This window comes from Eriocheir sinensis, chromosome 53, assembly GCF_024679095.1.
Source record: "Eriocheir sinensis breed Jianghai 21 chromosome 53, ASM2467909v1, whole genome shotgun sequence".
NCBI lineage: Eukaryota > Metazoa > Arthropoda > Malacostraca > Decapoda > Varunidae > Eriocheir > Eriocheir sinensis.
In genome coordinates, this window is record NC_066561.1 from 3,072,453 (window position 1) to 3,092,017 (window position 19,565).

At 42.6% G+C, this 19,565-nt stretch overlaps 2 non-coding genes across 2 annotated transcripts; both read right to left on the minus strand.

Moving 5' to 3' along the window:
* Positions 1-13,734: 13,734 nt before the first annotated feature.
* On the minus strand, positions 13,735-13,853 carry LOC126983393 (5S ribosomal RNA). The gene has a single exon (XR_007735862.1). It is a non-coding gene; the product is annotated as a 5S ribosomal RNA (ribosomal RNA).
* Positions 13,854-14,500: 647 nt separating this feature from the next.
* On the minus strand, positions 14,501-14,619 carry LOC126983409 (5S ribosomal RNA). Its single transcript, XR_007735878.1, has one exon. It is a non-coding gene; the product is annotated as a 5S ribosomal RNA (ribosomal RNA).
* Positions 14,620-19,565: the final 4,946 nt, after the last annotated feature.

The window sequence follows — 19,565 nt, forward strand, 5'->3', positions numbered from 1 at the left end:
ATCGTATTGACACTCACAGGACTGCTGAGCCAAGGACACTCATCCACAACTTTGCTGGTAAACCAATTCTTGCCTCATCCTTATTAAAGTCCTTCATCCGTTTATAAACTTTCGTCGAGTCTCCGCGAACAATTTGTCTTTCTAGAAAATGCAAATGTTTGTTTATTTTCATATGGCAAGTTTCTCAACCGCTGAACATTTTTTTTGCCATTCCCCTTTGCACAGATTTTAATGTCTTTATGTCCATTCTAAGGTAAGGAGCCAGAACTGAACCACGTAGTCGAGATGCCTAAAAATAGCTTGAGGATGACTAGCGCTTCCATTACTTAGGCTTCTTGAAAGGAAACCCTGTACTATCCTGTTTGCACGATTCTAAGCCTGATTGCGTTCAACCTTTTGACGGAGATCAGAGCTGAGACTCCTAACAATGATGACAACGATGACGATGATGATGATGATGATGATGACAACCAAAAATACCACTAATGAGAAGAAAAAAACACGGTAATACACTCTAAATCAATGTGTCGTAGTGCTGGCATAACCATGAAGCATAGCCCAATAATGAACAAGAAAAAAAAAAAAAAAAAAAAAAAAAAAAAAACGAAATAACGAAAAAAAAAACAAAAAAAACAATAACCTTTCACTAAAAATATAAACGCCATTTCTTTTAAAGCAGAAAAAAATAAGAGAAAAAAATAAAGAAGTAAAGGAAAAAAGTAAAGAAAAGAAGACAATCGCAAAGAGAAATATAGGATACGTAATTTCTTTTATAACAGGAAAATAAAAAGAAAATAAGAAAGACAGAAATAAAGAAGTTAAGGAAAAAAGTAAAGAAAGAAAAGACAATTCTATTTCCCTTGCTTCCCCGCGGCCTTGCTGAGAGTAAGGTGACGGCGGCGGTGGTGGTGGGGGTGGTGATGATAAGGTGGTGGTGGTGGTGGTGATAGGGGAGGTGACAAGGTGGTGGTGGTGGGGGTGATGGAGAAAGGGGTGGTGATAGAAGTGGTGGTGGTGATCGTGGTGGTGGTGGTAGTGGTGATGGTGGTGGTACGATTCTGCTGAGTTCCTGTTACGAAGCGACTCGGCAAGCTGGTCTCTCTCTCTCTGTCTGTCTGTCTGTCTCTCTGTTTGTAGTTGTCTGTTGTGTCTGTGTCCCCATGCCTTTTTTTCTGTCTACCTATCTTTCTGTCTGTGTTCGCATATTTTTCTTTGTCTGTCTGGGTCTATCTGTCTGTCTGTCTGTGTTTCTGTTTCCATGTTATTTTTTTTCTTAGACGATTCCGCCGCTCACATCAACTACTTTCAAGGCCCAAAAAGGAAAGGAATCGGGTTCTAATTAGTGTTTTCTTAAGTTCACGGGACAAAGGAAGAGTCAAACTACCACCAGGGTCATAAAACTACCCCTGGAAAGCCTCAAAATAAATCCGAATGCCGTGTCAAATATGTGAGATTGAGAGCCGAGATATTATTTAACCCGTCCGTTGCGATTGGTACGGATTTCGCCTTCACTGGTAGCCTGGTAACATATGCTCCCAGGTCTTTCTGTGCCTCTGTGGTGGGTAGTGGAGTGTTTCCCCATGAGGTATTGGTATGCTGGATTTCCCCTCCCAAGATACATGACCTCACATTTTTCTTCACTAAATTGGAGCAGCCACTTTTTGTTCCACTTCTGTAGCTAAGTGATGTCTTCTTGTAGGAAATCCGCATCCAAGGGGTTAAGAGTATGACCCCTTAGGGAGTCAACGCCAAAACGATCCGGACAAACTAGTTTCACGACCTTGGTTTCACTCTAGTTGAGGAGCCACGACCCGCGCATCACCCAAGGCTCAGCGGCGCGGGGAGGTGCCAATCACGCAGACGCTTCAAGTATGCGTAACGGGGTGGCTAAACTTGAACACGCGGCGAGGGTGGAAGCCGACAGGAGAAGCAAGCCAATGTGAAATGCAGCAGGAGCGAGGATATGAACGGAGGCCAAGAACAGCAAGCGTGACTCAGGTAGTGCTCAGGCGAAGACGACACACACACACACACACACACACACACACACACACACACACACACACACACACACACACACACAAAGTCAAAAGAAGTTAACGTGAAATGCAGTAATAGCGAGAAATTTAGGAGGGGCCAAAAACAAGCGAGACTCAGGCAAAGACGACACACACACACACACACACACACACACACACACACAGGGGGTGAGGCATTGTGAGCTTGACTTGACAAAAAAATAATCCACCAGTAAAAACAAACAGGTAAGAAGAGAGAAAAGTCGTCTTGGGTAACGTGGGCCTTGGGCGGGGATGGGGTGGAGTGGGGCTGGGTGGGGACGGGGCTAATAGAAGGCTCTAGCTTGGGAGGGGGGGGAGGGGGGCTGGGACCAAGGACGAGCTGAGCGTCAAGATCCGAGGCCAGTGACCCGAGGGAGACACAGAGAGGCAGACAGAGGCAAACAGGCAAGCATATACAGATGGAAAGACAGTGAGATCGACAGAATGATGACATATATAAAGATAACGAAGCCGTGTAAACATTTTTTTTATAGCAGAGGAGACAGTGCAAGGGCGTAAAAAAAGAGAACAATATGAAAAAAAGCCCGCTACTTACTGCTCCTAAATAGAGTAGAGGGGCCAAAAAGATAAGTATATAAAGGTAGACTGGATATAGATGAATGGACAGACAGACAGACGGACAGACAACCGAACAAACATACACAGACAGAAAAAGAAAATCGAACAGACAGGCATTGATAAATAAGACAGACACACAAATATGCAGAAAAACAAAGGGCCATATTTTTAAACATTTCTGCGTCCAAGAACACGTAATTTACTAGTCTTTCGTGGGAGTTTAGGGCATTTCCAGGAGTACTTTTATGACCCTGGTGGTAGTCTGAGCCTTCTTCTGTACCGTGAACCTAAAAGAACACTCATTAGAACTCGATTAACCTCCTTTTGGACTTTGGAAATAGTGTGTGTGAGGGGTGGGAGCATCTGACAATACCAACCAAAGCCACGGACAGACAGGTACAGACACGAGCAAATGCATGCTACAGACAGGCCAGCTTGCCGAGTCGCATTGTAACAAGACCTCAGTTTGTACCCAAGAGAACATAAACTTCGCGGCCATGAAGCTCGAGAGTTTAGAATACTTATGTTCGAGGAAGCTTTAGTTTCGTGCCCAAAGAATACATCAAGTTAATAGTTTCGTGCCCAGACCAGGAGGAGGAGGAGGTGGTGGAGGAGGAAGAAAGGAAGAGATGAGGGAGGGATCAACATTTACCTGTCCCCAATCTCCTCCTTTGTGCCCAACGAATCCACTTAATTTAGTAGTTTTTTTTTTACCTAACGAAACACACACACACACACACACACACACACACACACACCAGGGATGGAGTGAATACAAAATATGTCTTCGAATACGAATGCGAATACTTCAAAATCAAACGAATACGAATACGAATTTGAACACTGAAATGGTTTTAATTCGAATATAAATACGAATACTTCTTGAAAGTATTCATGAATACTTTTCATTGAAAAATACCTTATTTATGTAATTGGGTGTAGCACTGTTCTAGAGTTATGCAACAGTAAAATGAGCTCATGAACCTGTACTATACACGACGATTACACGTCCGCCCAGGAGGCTGGAGTTGTAAGGAACAACAGCTGTTATTTCTGATGCAAAATTTTGAAGTATTTTTCAGATTATTCGCAGAATTTGGATACGAGTGAGAATACGTTGATTTCTATCAGTAATTATCCGAATACGTATACACCCAAATATAGTATTCGAATATGCTACACACATATATATATATATATATATATATATATATATATATATATATATATATATATATATATATATATATATATATATATATATATATATATATATATATATATATATATATATATATATATATATATATATATATATATATATATATATATATATATATATATATATATATATATATATATATATATATATATATATATATATATATATATATATATATATATATATATATATATATATATATATATATATATATATATAGTTAGTGAATTATCATTTCCTCCGAAGAAGTAACAGGTAATGGCTCCTTTCATAAGTTCTTGGGTTATCAACTTTCTTTGGGCGTGGCTCTCCCGGTGACATATTCCTGAAGCATGTGCGTGATGGGCACCTCCCCGAGCCGCTGAGCCGTGGGTGACGCGCGGGGCTTATACGTATAAGCTTATCCAGTGCGATCCAGTGGTTCTCAATTCGTTAAAGACCACGGAACACCATCCCAATAATAAAAAATAAAAGAAATGTCGTGGATCATTTAGTTTAGACTCCACAGCGATAGGTAGAGCAGAGTGTGAAAGGGATTTGGGAGTGTTAGTGAACTCTGACCTAAAACTAAGGAAGCAATGTATTAGTGCGAGGAATAGGGCTAACAAGGTATTAGACTTTATTAACAGGACGGTAACCAACAGGAGTGCAGAGGTCATCCTCAGACTCTATTTAGCGTTAGTTAGGCCACACTTAGATTATACTGTCCAGTTTTGGTGCCCACACTAAAGAACTAATATCAACTTGCTAGAATCAGTTCAGAGGAGGATGACCAAGATGATTCAGGGGCTGAGGAACCTCCCATATCAAAATAGGCTGAAACATCTAAACTTACATTCACAAGAAAGACGAAGAGTGCGGGGAGATCTGACAGAGGTATTCAAATGGGTCAAGGGTTACAACAAAGGCGATATAAGTAAAGTACTGAGAATTAGCCAGCAGGATAGAACTCGCAGTAATGGATTTAAATTAGAAAAGTATAGATTTAGGAGAGATATAGGCAAGCATTGGTTTAGTAATAGGGTGGTGGGGGAATGGAATAGACTCAGCAATCACATAGTGAGGGCAGGAACGATAGCTTGTTTTAAGAGTAGACTGGATAGCTACATGGACGAGGATGACAGGTGGTAGTGGGGGGGAATCTGGGGCTGCCCTGTGTAGGCCATTCGGCCTCTTGCAGTCTCTATACGTTCTTATGTTCTTTTGTTCTTATTTCATTTTTGAGTTAGGATAAATCAAGCACACACAATAAGCATTTTGGTTTGAAATTTCTTCAAAACAGAATTTCGAGAAATTATATAAAACAACAGCTATCATTTTACGAATGTTATATGAAGGCCTCGACTCGCACAATGAATCTTGAATATTCATATTAGTAAAAATTAAATCTAGAAATTGAAAGTGACTCAACGTGCTACTCTGCAGCTACAACTTAAACATCGCCAATATGTTTCTTAAATAGATAATAAAATGAATGGCCAATTAATTATTTATTTTGATTAAATTGTTCGTACTGAATTTTCAATGAATCTAAAATTATGAAAATTCATTTTCCAATTTATTACCAAATACAGTGGACGTCTTGTGGACCACCCAAAAAGTCACCACGGACCACCAGTTGAGAACCACTGTGACCTGTAAGGTCGTAAAAGTCGTACAGGTCACAAACTAGCCACGTAATCCTTTTGTGATTATTATCAGTGTATTTCCCGGCAAAATGTGCATTTTGGAGCCGTACTAACACCACAGGATCAAAGGACCAATGGGACGGAGATGAGCACCGCCGCAACGCGCAGCTTTAGTGTTTGCTTCCAACTTTACTTTTTTTTCTTAACATCAAAGGACGCGGCTCAAGGGCAACAAAAAGAGTACAAAAAAAAAAGCCAGCTACTCGCCGCTCCCACAAAAGTAAAAAGTAAAGAGTAGTTAAAATAGAGGTCAATTTCGGGTTGAGAGGTGTCTTGATACACTCTTCTTGCAAGAGGTCAAGTCATAGGCAGGAGGAAATACAGACGAAGGAAGGCTGTTCTATAACATATCCAATATAACCTGAATCGGGCCTGGTGCCAGTCATATTCCTCCTCGGACATTTGAATCTCCGGAAAATTTCCCCTGGACATTTTATACTCCTTTCGACATATTCCCTTTGCCTAATTTCCCCTGGACATATTCCCCGAGGGTCGTTCTCCCCTCCCGATATGAGAAAATGTTTGTTTGTCAATGAATCTTCACCGAATTTGGCACAGTGGTATAAATTTCCGGGGGTGCAAAGATCCATGTACCCCTTCCCTCCCTCCCCTCCCCTTTCCATTGTCCTTGCCTTCCTATTCTCTTCTCTAACTCTTCCGGTGTCCATCCGTCCATTAACCGGTACCTCCACACCTGCTCTTTCCTTATGACCTCTTCTTATTCACTTCTTCCTGTCTTCCTTACTTTCCTCATTATCTTCTCTACTCCTCTTCCTCTCCTGCACACAAAACTTCAGACAGGTGAGGTAACTTCTAATTAACCTGTCCATCCGTCCATCCCCTCCTCTTCCCCTGTCCTCCCCTTCCTCTTCCCTTGGCTTATGCTTCTCTGGTCGGTACTCTAAGACGTTTCCTTCCCTTACATAAACTATTTCCAAAGGCCAAAAAAGATCAGTCGGGTTCTTATGAGTAGTATTTTCGGTTCACTGTACAGAAGGCTCAAACTACCACTAGGGTCATAAAACTACCCCTGGAAATGCCTACAACACCTGCGAAAGCCTTGTTAAATATGTGTGCTTGGGCTCCTGCGAAAGCCTTGTTAAATCTGTGTGCTTGGGCGGCGCAATGTTTAAAGGGTCATAAAACTACCCCTGGAAATGCCTACAACTCCTGCGAAAGCCTTGTTAAATATGTGTGCTTGGGCGGTGCAGTGTTTAAAGGGTCAAAAAACTACCCCTGGAAATGCCTACAGCTCCTGCGAAAGCCTTGTTAAATATGTGTGCTTGGGCGGTGTAATGTTTAAAGGGTCAAAAAACTACCCCTGGAAATGCCTACAACTCCTGCGAAAGCCTTGTTAAATATGTGTGCTTGGGCGGTGCAATGTTTAAAGGGTCAAAAAACTACCCCTGGAAATGCCTACAACTCCTGCGAAAGCCTTGTTAAATATGTGTGCTTAGGCGGTGCAATGTTTAAAGGGTCATAAAACTACCCCTGGAAATGCCTACAACTCCTGCGAAAGCCTTGTTAAATATGTATGCTTGGGCGGCGCAATGTTTAAAAGGTCATAAAACCACCCCTGGAAATGCCTACAACTCCTGCGAAAGCCTTGTTAAATATGTGTGATTGGGCGGCGCAATGTTTAAAGGGTAATAAAACTACCCCTGGAAATGCCTACAACTCCTGCGAAAGCCTTGTTAAATATGTGTGCTTGGGCGGTGCAATGTTTAAAGGGTCATAAAACTACCCCTGGAAATGCCTACAACTCCTGCGAAAGCCTTGTTAAATATGTGTGCTTGGGCGGTGCAATGTTTAAGAGTACGACCCTCTAGCCCTTCCTCTTCCCCTCCCTCAGCCTTCGTCTCCACCGCCTCACTAGTCTCCACCCCACCACTCCCAGTGACTCGTCTTGCCCAACGTGACAAGACGATTTCCTTGGCAACGCGGCAATTTCCTGGGTAATATTAAGTCATCTTCCTCGGCGAATAAGTGTTTCCTTGGCGTGAAGATAAATGTATGCTTTTTTATATATATTTTTTTTACAGCAAAGGAGACAGTGCAAGGGCGTAAAAAAAGAAAACAATAATGAAAAAAAAAAAGCCCGCTACATACTGTTCCTGAAAGTTGAAGGGTATACCGTTGTTCCTTTGATTTCTGTTTACGATTTTCCTCTTAAACAACTCTCATTGATTTTTTCCTCAGTGTTTCGACAGTTTCAACACAGAAGGAACAAACACAATTAGGTAAGGAAATCTGGGGCGAGCACGCCAAACACACTTAATAGGACAGTCATTTTAACCTGTTGATCCAAGTCCTCATTACTTTTTTCTCAGTGTTTCGACAGTTTCAACACACAAGGAACAAACACAATTAGGTCAGGAAAGCCGGGGCGGGCACGCAAAACACACCTGAGAATAATCAAGGTTGAATTTATATTAGTATTATGGAAACTTACCAAGCCTAACCTAGAGAAAACAATGGCTCTGGAACGTCAGAGAGAGAGAGAATCAACGCCTGAAGATGAACAAGAAGAAAACGAATGCGGACCAATATTTTATAATCAGAGGACGTGACAGTAGAGAGAATAGTTGAGTTCAGGATTTCGCGGCATTCCTGCATAAAGCCAACGAACAGCCAAGTAAGGAAAGGAATCAAGAATCTCCTTCCCCCGACTTTATATGACAATCTTTCAACACACAAGGAACAAACACAATTAGGTAAGGAAAGCCAGGAGAGCACGCCAATCACACTTAATAGGACAGTCTTTTTAACCTGTTGATCCTACTCATTATTAAGCCACCGAACAGCCAAGTAAGGAAAGGAAACAAGAACCTCCTTCCCCCGACTTCATATGACAATCTTTCAACACAAGGAACAAACACAATTAGGTAAGGAAATCCAGGAAGAGCGCAAAGTCTTTTTAACCTGTTGATCCTACTCATTATTAAGCCAACGAACAGCCAAGTAAGGAGAGGAATCAAGAATCTCCTTCCCCCGACTTTATATGACAATCTTTCAACACACAAGAAACAAACACAATTAGGTAAGGAAAGCCAGGAAGAGCGCACAAAGTCTTTTTAACCTGTTGATCCTACTCATTATTAAGCCAACGAACAGCCAAGTAAGGAGAGGAATCAAGAACCTCCTCCCCACAGTTTATATGACCATCTTTCAACACACAAGAAACAAACACAACTAGGTAAGGAAAGCCAGGAAGAGCGCGCAAAGTCTTTTTAACCTGTTGATCCTACTCATTATTAAGCCAACGAACAGCCAAGTAAGGAGAGGAATCAAGAACCTCCTCCCCCCAGTTTATATGACAATCTTTTGAACGATTCTTGACTTTTCCTTTCACACATAACTTTCATTTTCGTCTAGTTCTGCGACGTGTCTGCACACAAGCTGCAAACACCACTGGGTAATAAAAGAATGACGCAACACGCAATATAACACATTCAAATGACAATCTTTTTAAACCTCTGTCGCTTCAGCGTTTTCTGCTACATAGTTTTGAGACGTTTTCTAGCACACACACACACACACACACACACACACACACACACACACAAAGTCAAAAGAAGCTAACGTGAAATGCAGTAACAGCGAGAAATTCAGGAGGGGCCAAAAACAACCGAGACTCAGGCAAGGACGACACACACACACACACACACACACACACACACACACACACACACAGCAACTAGGTAAAGGATGTCAGGTTAAGCGAGTTTATTCCCCCCCTCCCCCCCCCACCCCCCACCCCCCCCCCAAAAAAAAAACCTTGCCTCAGTAATAATTTGCAAGCCTCTACCGATCCACGTTTTGATGCATGTGTCACCTCCACGTCACCACCAGCACCACGACCCCGTTTCGCCGAGCTTATTATTATTAGCATTATTATTATTATTATTATTATTATGAGACGACTTAGGCAGAGAGGAAGGAGAGCGTCTTTATACCTTTACTGTACCTGCCAACATGAATCAAATTAAGGCAAAATTTACACCCCGACACCTGAGTTAATTAAAAGCGTGACCTGAATACTATAATAATGAAGCGAGGGAAATATAAAAAAAATGAAAGGGTTAAATATATAGGAAGAGGAAACATCAAAGCACGGAAAGAGAACCCAAAGTGAAGAGATTGAGAGGAAAGGAAAGGGAAGGGGAGGGGAGGTAGTGGTGAAGGGGTCTACGAAGGGAAGATGAAGAGGAAGGACAAGGAAAAGAAGAAGAGTTGGGAAGAGGAAGAGGAAGGTGGTCATTGACAGCGGCAGAGAAGGGAGGGAAAAGAGGACAGACAAAAGAAGAGGAAGGAATGGAGAAGGGATAGACGAAGGGAAGATGAAGGGGAGGACAAGGGAAGAAAGAGTGGACAAGAGAAGAAAAAAGGGATAAATAGGGGAAAAGGAAAAGGAAGGGAGGGAGGAGAAGGAACGAAGGAACGAAGGAACGAAGAAGAGAAGGGAGAGAAGAGAAGGAAGGGAAGAGAAGGAACGAAGGAACGAAGAAGAGAAAGGAGAGAAGAGAAGGGAGGGAAGAGAAGGAACGAAGGAACGAAGGAAGAGAAGGGAGGGAAGGAAAGAGAAGTGAAAGGAAGGGAAGGGAAGAGAAGGGAGGGAGGAGAAGGAACGAAAGAACGAAGGAAGAGAAGGGAGGGAAGGGAAGAGAAGGGAAGGGAAGGAAAGGGAAGGGAAGGGAGGGAAGAGAAGGAACGAAGAGGGTAGACAAAAGATGAGGAAGGAATGGAGAAGGGATAGAGGAAGGGAAGAAGAAGGGGAGGACAAGGGAGGAAAGAATGGACAGGAGAAGAAAAAGGGATGAATAGGGGAAAAGGGAAAGGAAGGGAGGGAAGAGAAGGAACGAGAAGGGAAATTAAAGTATAGGAAGATAAGCAAAGGAAGAGAGGTCAAAGTGAAGTAAGTCCAAAGGGAAGGGAAGGGAAGGGATCAAAATGCATTTAAAAACAAGAGACGTGGAATTAAGGAAAAAAAATGTCACGCACACCATTGCATATAATTTTAGATAGATAGATAGAGAGAGAGAGAGAGAGAGAGAGAGAGAGAGAGAGAGAGAGAGAGAGAGAGAGAGAGAGAGAGAGAGAGAGAGAGAGAGAGAGAGAGAGAGAGAGAGAGAGAGAGAGAGAGAGAGAGAGAGAGAGATGGTGAGTGACAAACAGTTGACTCAGAAGAAGGAAGAGAGAGAGAGAGAGAGAGAGAGAGGAGGAGAGAGAGAGCGCGAGAGTGCGAGAGAGAGAGAGAGAGAGAGAGAGAGAGAGAGAGAGAGAGAGAGAGAGACGAAGGGAAGATGAAGGGGAGGACAAGGAAAGTGGAAGGGGTGGATGAGAGGTAAAAGAGATAGAAAGGGAAGAAGGAAGGGATGGGTAGTGGCAGATAATTGGGAAAGACCGGCCAGGACAGACAAAAGGGAAGGGAAGGGAGAGGGAAGGGAAGGGAGAGGAAATGAAGGGAAGAGGAAGGGGTGGAAAGGTAAAGAAGGGAAGTGGAAGAAGGGATAAAAAGAGAATGGGGAGAAGAGGAAGGGGGAAAAACAGGACAGAACAGACAGAAGGGAAGGGAAGGGAAGGGAAGGGAGAGGAAATGAAGGGAAGAGGAAGGGGTGGAAAGGTAAAGAAGGGAAGAGGAAGGGAAGAAAAAGGAATGACAGGAGAAGGGAAAGGGGAGCAGGGGAAGGGGGAAAGACCGGGCAGGACAGACAGAAGGGAAGGGAAGAGAGAGGAAATGAAGGGAAGAGGAAGGGGTGGAAGGTAAAGAAGGGAAGAGGAAGGGATGAAAAAGGAATGACAAGAGAAGGGGAAGGGGAGCAGGGGAAGGGGGAAAGACCGGACAGGACAGACAGAAGGGAAGGGAAGAGAGAGGAGGAAGGGGAAGGGGGGGAAAGGCGGAAGTGTGTAAATAGATGAAGGGGGGGAAGGGAGGGAGGGAGTGCCGCCCCCCCTCCCCCCCTTCTCCCTCACACTACGTCAGTTCGTCCATTACTTTTGAGCACGCCAAGAGGGACATCCCGTAACTACTAGGTCAGATTATGGGGGCGGGGAGGGGGGGGGGGGTGGAGGGGAGGGGGGGGGCACTCACTGGTCTCCCATCCCTTCCTTTACTCTAACTTCCCCTTCACTCTCCTTTGCTCTGATTTGCTCTCCTTTGATCTTGCTTCCTTGGGTTCCCTTCCCTCACTTTCATTTCCCTTCTCGTTCCTTCCCTCCCTTTCCCTCACTTTCCCTTTCCCTTCTCGTTCCTTCCCTCTCCTTCCCTCACTTTCATTTCCCTTCTCGTTCCTTCCCTCCCCTTCCCTCACTTTCATTTCCCTTCTCGTTCCTTCCCTCCCCTTCCCTCACTTTCATTTCCCTTCTCGTTCCTTCCTCCCTTCCTCACTTTCATTTCCCTTCGTTCCTTCCTCCCCTTCCCTCACATTCATTTCCCTTCTCGTTCCTTCCCTCCCCTTCCCTCACTTTCATTTCCCTTCTCGTTCCTTCCCTCCCCTTCCCTCACTTTCATTTCCCTTCTCGTTCCTTCCCTCCCCTTCCCTCACTTTCCCTTTCCCTTTCCTGTCTTACTTTTCCTTCCCTTCCCATTCCTTCCCTACCCTTTCCTTTCCTTCACTTTTTTTTATATTCTAACATTTCACTTTCCTCTTCTTCAAATTATCCTTCCCATCCTTTCTCCTTTCATCCCTTCCATTTTACTTCTTTCTCTTCTCTTTCATGATATTCCCTTCCCTTTCCCTCCCTTCGTCACACCTGTTTGATTATGATCCAGGTGGGCTTATTCGAACACCTGTCTGGCTTTACCTCTCCCCACCTTTCCCTTCCCCTCCCCTTGAACACCTGCATAGGTCTCTTACTTCCCCCTTCCTCCCCTTCCATCTCTTTTCCTTACAATCCTTTTCTCCCTCCATTCCATATCATCTCATCTCTCCTCTCCCTCCATTCTTCCCTCTTTTCCTCCTCACTCCCTCCTCGTTCTCTTTGCCTCTCATCCCTGCCCCTCATTCACCCCCAGCCCGCTCACACACACACACACACACACACAGACCTTTCACAACCGCTCGCCTGCGTCACCTAACATCAATGCCAGACTTTTTTTTTATATTTCCGCTAATCCATTTTAGTGCTTTCTTTCTCAGCTTACAACATTCTTTACATACTGAGAGTTCCAGCAGATTTTTTTTTCGTTTTTTCTTACGGTCTATCTATCTCAACATTCTTTACATGGTACATAATGCTAATGGGTGCTTATTTGTAGACTTAAATACCACTCTTCCAATAGCTTATGAAAAATATAAATGGATTCGATGCTAAATATCGTGAGGACTTTGAGCCATATTTTTAAACATTTCGGCTTTCATAGGACTTGTGGGCCTTGCCAGGGGTAGTTTTATGACCGGTAACTTTATGACTTTTATTTTCTTTGCTTTCCTTACCTTCTTTTCCCTTCCCTTCCCTTTCCCTTTTCTTTGCTCTAGTTTATTTTCCTTAGACCTCCCTTCCTTTCCTCTTTTCAAATCTTCCCTTACATTCCCTTCTCTTCTCTTCTCTTTCCTTTGTTCTGCATTGTTTTACTTTGATATATCTTCACCGGTGGTAGTGTGACAAGGCTTTTGAGTAGGCGGTGGCTGAGTGGTAGCGTGCTGGGCCCACATTCACCGCGTGATGGACGACGCGGGTTCGAATCCCCACGCTACCACCTCGGATTTTTCAGTCATCGCCGAGTGGCTTAAAACTACCCACATGCTGTCCTGAAGACCACCCATCAACCCGGACTCTAGAGGAAACCGTCCAAGTGAATCAAGAAGGAGTTCCGGGGGGCAGCATGAGCCAAGAGAAGATGGCGCCACTATAAACACTTGCCTGCGCCATGACCAGGCCCCTCAAGAGAGCCTACGGCGCTATAGGCGTACACGTAAAAAAAAAAAAAAAAAAAAAAAACAACTCATGAGAATCTGATTAATCTCGTTCGGCCTTTGGAAACAGTTGATGTGAGAGGCGGAGGCGTCTGGGAATACTGACCTTTGTTTTTTCCTTCCAACTACTCTGAGCCATAAAGAACTTAATTAATGTCAATCTCAAGGTGTCCACAAGGCCCCCAATCACCGGCTAATCTGAAAGAAAAGAAAAGAGTCACCAGGAGCGCAAAGTGAAAAGTTAAGAGAAAGTAAATAAAAAAGAGGGATGCCAACAGCATCTGGTGTTCCCAGGCGGTCACCCATCCAAGTACTATCCAGACCCAACGTCGCTTAACTTCGCTGATCGGACGAGAAGCGGTGTTTTCAACGTGGTGTGGCCGTTGACGAGAGAGATGAACTGGCTTTGATCTTTGAAGCAGGTAACACAGGTAAACACATACCAGCGCTTGGACCGGGCGAAGTAATGAAGGTTTGTCAAGTTGGTCCTGATGTTTGAGCCAGGTAATACAGGTAAACACATGCCAGCGCTTGGAACGGGTGAAGTAGTGAAGGTTTGTTAAGTTGCTCCTTATGTTTGAGCCAGGTAACACAGGTAAACACATGCCAGCGCTGGGACCCCGGTGAAGTAAAAATAAATAAATAAATTAATAAATAAATAAAGTTATGTAACCAGCGTCAAAATTTTCAAAACGAAAGGCTCAGCAAAATGAAAAGAAAAAAAAAAGGACGGAAAACGAAATGCTTAATGAAAAGAAATGGTGCAAAACGAAAGTCCAAAAGCTAAATAAAACGAAAAGAGGGATGCAAAGCGAAAGGCTAAGACCTTGATGAAAAGAAAAGAGGAATGCAAAGGAAAGGCTAAAAGCTAATTAAAGGAAAAGAAAAGAAGAGGGGTGCAAAACGAAAGGCTAAAAATTAAACGGAAAAGAAAAAAAATAGATAACATAACGAAAGGCCGAAAGCTATATGAAAAGAAAAGAGTCACCAGGACCGCAAAGTGAAAAGTTAAGAGAAATTAAATAAAAAGAGGGATGCCAACAGCATCTGGTGTTCCCAGGCGGTCACCCATCCAAGTACTATCCAGACCCGACGTCGCTTAACTTCGCTGATCGGACGAGAAGCGGTGTTTTCAACGTGGTGTGGCCGTTGACGAGAGAGATGAACTGGCTTTCATCTTTGAGGCAGGTAACACAGGTAAACACATGCCAGCGCTTGGACCGGGCGAAGTAGTGAAGGTTTGTTAAGTTGGTCCTGATGTTTGAGCCAGGTAACACAGGTAAACACATGCCAGCGCTGGGACCGGGTGAAGTAGTGAAGGTTTGTTAAGTTGGTCCTGATGTTTGAGCCAGGTAACACAGGTAAACACATGCCAGCGCTGGGACCGGGTGAAGTAGTGAAGGTTTGTTAAGTTGGTCCTGATGTTTGAGCCAGGTAACACAGGTAAACACATGCCAGCGCTTGGACCGGGCGAAGTAGTGAAGGTTTGTTAAGTTGGTCCTGATGTTTGAGCCAGGTGACACAGGTAAACACATGCCAGCGCTGGGACCCCGGTGAAGTAATGAAGGTTTGTTAGTTTCCTTCAGCCTCCAGGAAATGTACGTCATGAATTTACCAGGAAGAGTTATTATGATACAAACTTTTCATGGCACAAAACTGAAACACACACACACACACACACACACACACACACACACACACACACACACACACACACACACACACACGTTGCCCCTGAAATAATTCCAATGCACATGCCCACCAAATATTTTAAGCGTCTTATTATTAACAGTTATGTGGCTGGTATGGCTTTTTAATTCCATGTTTGGGACAGAGTTAGTTTAATTGTTGAATTTTCAAAGTCGACAGACATATTGCAAACTCGGTCGTAAAAAGTGACAAAAAATCAACATAATTAAGTAACCACTCCTTGAAAAATGGTTAAAAAAAGACTAATCAACCACATTATCATTACATAAGAACATAAGAAATAGTGAAAGTGACAAAAAAACAGCAGAATTAAGTAACTACACCTTGAAAAATGGTTAAAAAAACTAATCAATCACATTATCATTACTATTATCTCTCTCTCTCTCTCTCTCTCTCTCTCTCTCTCTCTCTCTCTCTCTCTCTCTCTCTCTCTCTCTCTTTCTTTTCCTAGTATGTTGTTCTAGGTAAAAATAATTCTCTCTCTCTCTCTCTCTTTCTTTTCCTAGTATGTTGTTCTAGGTAAAAAATAATTCTCTCTCTCTCTCTCTCTCTCTCTCTCTCTCTCTCTCTCTCTCTCTCTTTCTTTTAATATTTTGTTGTTATAGGTAAAAAATAATTCTCTCTCTCTCTCTCTCTCTCTCTCTCTCTCTCTCTTAACATGTTGTTCTTGGTAAAAGCAATTGTTTCTTTTTCTCTCTCCACTATATAAAAAAAATCTGACTAGACCAAACCCCGAGACGCCGATAAAGAGAAAATGAAAGTGAAAGCGAAGATAGAGGAGGAGGAAGAGGACGAGAGAAAATCATGGGAGAATATAAATAACAGGGGGGGTGGGGACAAAGGGGTAGGCTAACAAATATCTTAAAACATACAACAAACAACCAAACAAAATAAACAAGATGCAGAAACAGGCGAAAGACTAATACGACGGTTAAACAATCCTTGAAGGGAGGTAATCAAGACTGCGTAGAACAGACACCCTCAGGCCTTGTCTAGACGCGTAGACGAGACAAAAACGTTACAAAGGTCAAGGTCACGCGATGAGAGGGGTGGGTGGGTGATATCGTACGTCTGGCAGTGTGACGTTGCGTAATATTTCACTCTCTGATTCTCCAGTTTGTCTTCCTTATCATTGAGACTCTTCTATATCTATTATTTTTCGTTTTCCTGTATTTACTTATTTATTTATTTAAGGGAAAGGTAAGTGGAGTGAAAACTAATACCAAAGATAATATTATTTTTTTGTTTTCTTCTCTGTTATTCAATTATTTAAGGGAAAGGGAACGTGAACATCTATTATTTATCTTCTTCTATTCCTGTTTTTATTCATTTAAGGGAAGGGGAAGTGAAGTGGAGTCAAAATTAATACCAAACAAAGATTTTTATTTGTGTGCCTGTGTGTGTGTGTGTGTGTGTGGTGCCGGAGGGGCGGGAGGGGCGAGGCGGGGCCGAGATTAGCTGGCAATGAGAGAGGCGGGGAGAGGATGATGAAGGAGGAAAAAGAAAGGAGAGGAAGGGTGTGGCAGTGCGAGGATGATAAAGGGAGGAAAAATGAAAGGGGGAGAGAAGGGGGAGGGACGCTAAGTGGATGATGGAAGAGGAAACAGAGAAATGAGAGAAGAGGATGATAAAAGAGGAGAAAGTGGGAGAGAAGGGAGAGAGAGAGAGAGAAGGGAGAGACAGAGAGAATTACAAAAGAGAAGGGAAATGAGGGAGAGAGAAAGTGTGAGGCGAAGCGATGATGAAACAGAAGAAGAAGGGTGAGGGGATGAGGGCATGGTGAAGGAGGAAATAAGAAAGGAGGAAGGGAGAGGCGATGAGAGGATGAGAGAGGAAAAAGAAGAAGGGTGAGGCAGTAAAAGGATGAGAAAGAGGGAAAATGAGGGAGGGAGAGGAGAACAGTAGGGCGTTTGTGCTTACCTGTCCTTCCCACTCACTAATGTTTACTAATGTTTACTTGTATATATCTTTTCTGTTGCTAGGTTTGAAAAGAGGAAAATGAGACGCTATTATGAAAAAAAGGTGAAAAAATGAAGGAATGAGAAGCAGAAGTGTGTTTAGCAGGCTTTTCCATTCAATATTGTTGGCTTGTTTGTTTTTCTGTTGCTGGACTTGACAGAACAGAGGAAAAAAGGAAGACGAAAGGACAATATGAATAAAAGAGGACTGGAAAAGGGAGGAATGAGAGGTAGAGGGAGTGTGCTTTGTTAGCCTCTCCACTCACTACTGTTTGCTTGTATAATATAATAAATATGTCTGTTTTGTTGCTAGGCTAGTGACCCAACGTTGCCAGATTGCCGTACTCTGCCTCTATGTTTGCCGATTTCCGACCCCCAAAACTGCTTTCATCACCCAAATAACTGCCTTCGTTTATGGTTATCGTTTAAATGGTTAATTATTGGTGCTTCTTGGTAATAGTTATGGCCCAGAAACCGGTAAATATGCGGCTCTGAGTACGATAATCTGGCAACGGTGGACCGCTAGCAAAAGAGAAAGGAATGGATATGAGGAAGATGAGACGTTAATATAGAGGATAAAAAATGGAGCAATAAAGAGTGGAGGAAGTGTATTTAAGTATTTTAGGCAGTCTTTTCACTCACTACTGCCTGCTTGTCTTTTCTGTTGCTAGGCTAGGGATGAGAGAGAAGGAAAAGAGGAAGATGAGACGTTAATATAAAGGAGGATAAAAAATGGAGCAATAAAGAGTGGAGGAAGTGTATTTAAGGATTTTAGGCAGTCTTTTTCACTCACTACTGCTTGCTTGTCTTTTCTGTTGCTAGGCTAGGGATGAGAAAGGGAAGGAAAAAAGGAAGATGAGAGGCCGATACTAAATAAAACAAGAGAAGAAATAAGAACATAAAAGAAAGAAATGGAGTGTTAAACTGGCCTTTCCACTGCTTGCTATTTTTTTAAAGTTGTAAGATTCTCTAGGCTACTGTTTGCTCGTTTGTTATGTTGTTAGGCTTGACAGGAGAGGAAAGAAAAGAAAATGAGGAAGACGAGAGGATGATACTAAAACAAGAGAAGAAATGGTGTGTTTAACGGGCATTTCATTTACTAGGCTACTGTTTACTTGTTTATTAAGAAATGGAGTTTTTAAAGGGCCTGTCCATTCACTAGGGGACTAGGCTATTGTTTACTTGTTTGTTAAGAAATGGAGTGTGTTTAACGGGCCTTTTCATTTACTAGGCTATTGTTTACTTGTTTGTTAAGAAATGGAGTGTTTAACGGGCATTTCATTTACTAGGCTATTGTTTACTTGTTTATTAGGAAATGGAGTGTTTAACGGGCATTTCATTTACTAGGCTATTGTTTACTTGTTTATTAGGAAATGGAGTGTTTAACGGGCATTTCATTTACTAGGCTATTGTTTACTTGTTTATTAGGAAATGGAGTGTTTAACGGGCATTTCATTTACTAGGCTATTGTTTACTTGTTTATTAGGAAATGGAGTGTTTAACGGGCATTTCATTCACTAGGCTATTGTTTACTTGTTTGTTAAGAAATGGAGTGTGTTTAACGGGCCTTTTCATTTACTAGGCTACTGTTTACTTGTTTGTTAAGAAATGGTGTGTTTAACGGGCCTTTCCATTTACTAGGCTACTGTTTACTTGTTTGTTAAGAAATGGAGTGTTTAACGGGCCTTTCCATTTACTAGGCTATTGTTTACTTGTTTGTTAAGAAATGGAGTGTTTAACGGGCCTTTCCATTTACTAGGCTACTGTTTACTTGTTTGTTAAGAAATGGAGTGTTTAACGGGCCTTTCCATTTACTAGGCTACTGTTTACTTGTTTGTTAAGAAATGGAGTGTTTAACGGGCCTTTCCATTTACTAGGCTATTGTTTACATGCTTGTTAAGAAATGGAGTGTGTTTAACGGGCCTTTTCATTTACTAGGCTATTGTTTACTTGTTTGTTAAGAAATGGAGTGTTTAACGGGCCTTTTCATTTACTAGGCTATTGTTTACATGCTTGTTAAGAAATGGAGTGTGTTTAACGGGCCTTTCCATTCACTAGGCTATTGTTTACTTGTTTGTTAAGAAATGGAGTGTTTAACGGGCCTTTTCATTTACTAGGCTATTGTTTACATGCTTGTTAAGAAATGGAGTGTGTTTAACGGGCCTTTTCATTTACTAGGCTATTGTTTACTTGTTTGTTAAGAAATGGAGTGTGTTTGACGGGCCTTTCCATTTACTAAGCTATTTACTTGCTTGTTAAAGCCCCAAATACACTGCCGAATTTTGGCCACGAACTTGACGCCGAATCAGTTCGTGAAAAAATTCGGCGACCGGTTCGCCGACATGACCAAGATTCTTACAGTTCGTGACCATTCGGCGACATGTCGGCGAATGCTCAAGACAATTCGGGGACAATTCGGAGACATGTCGCCG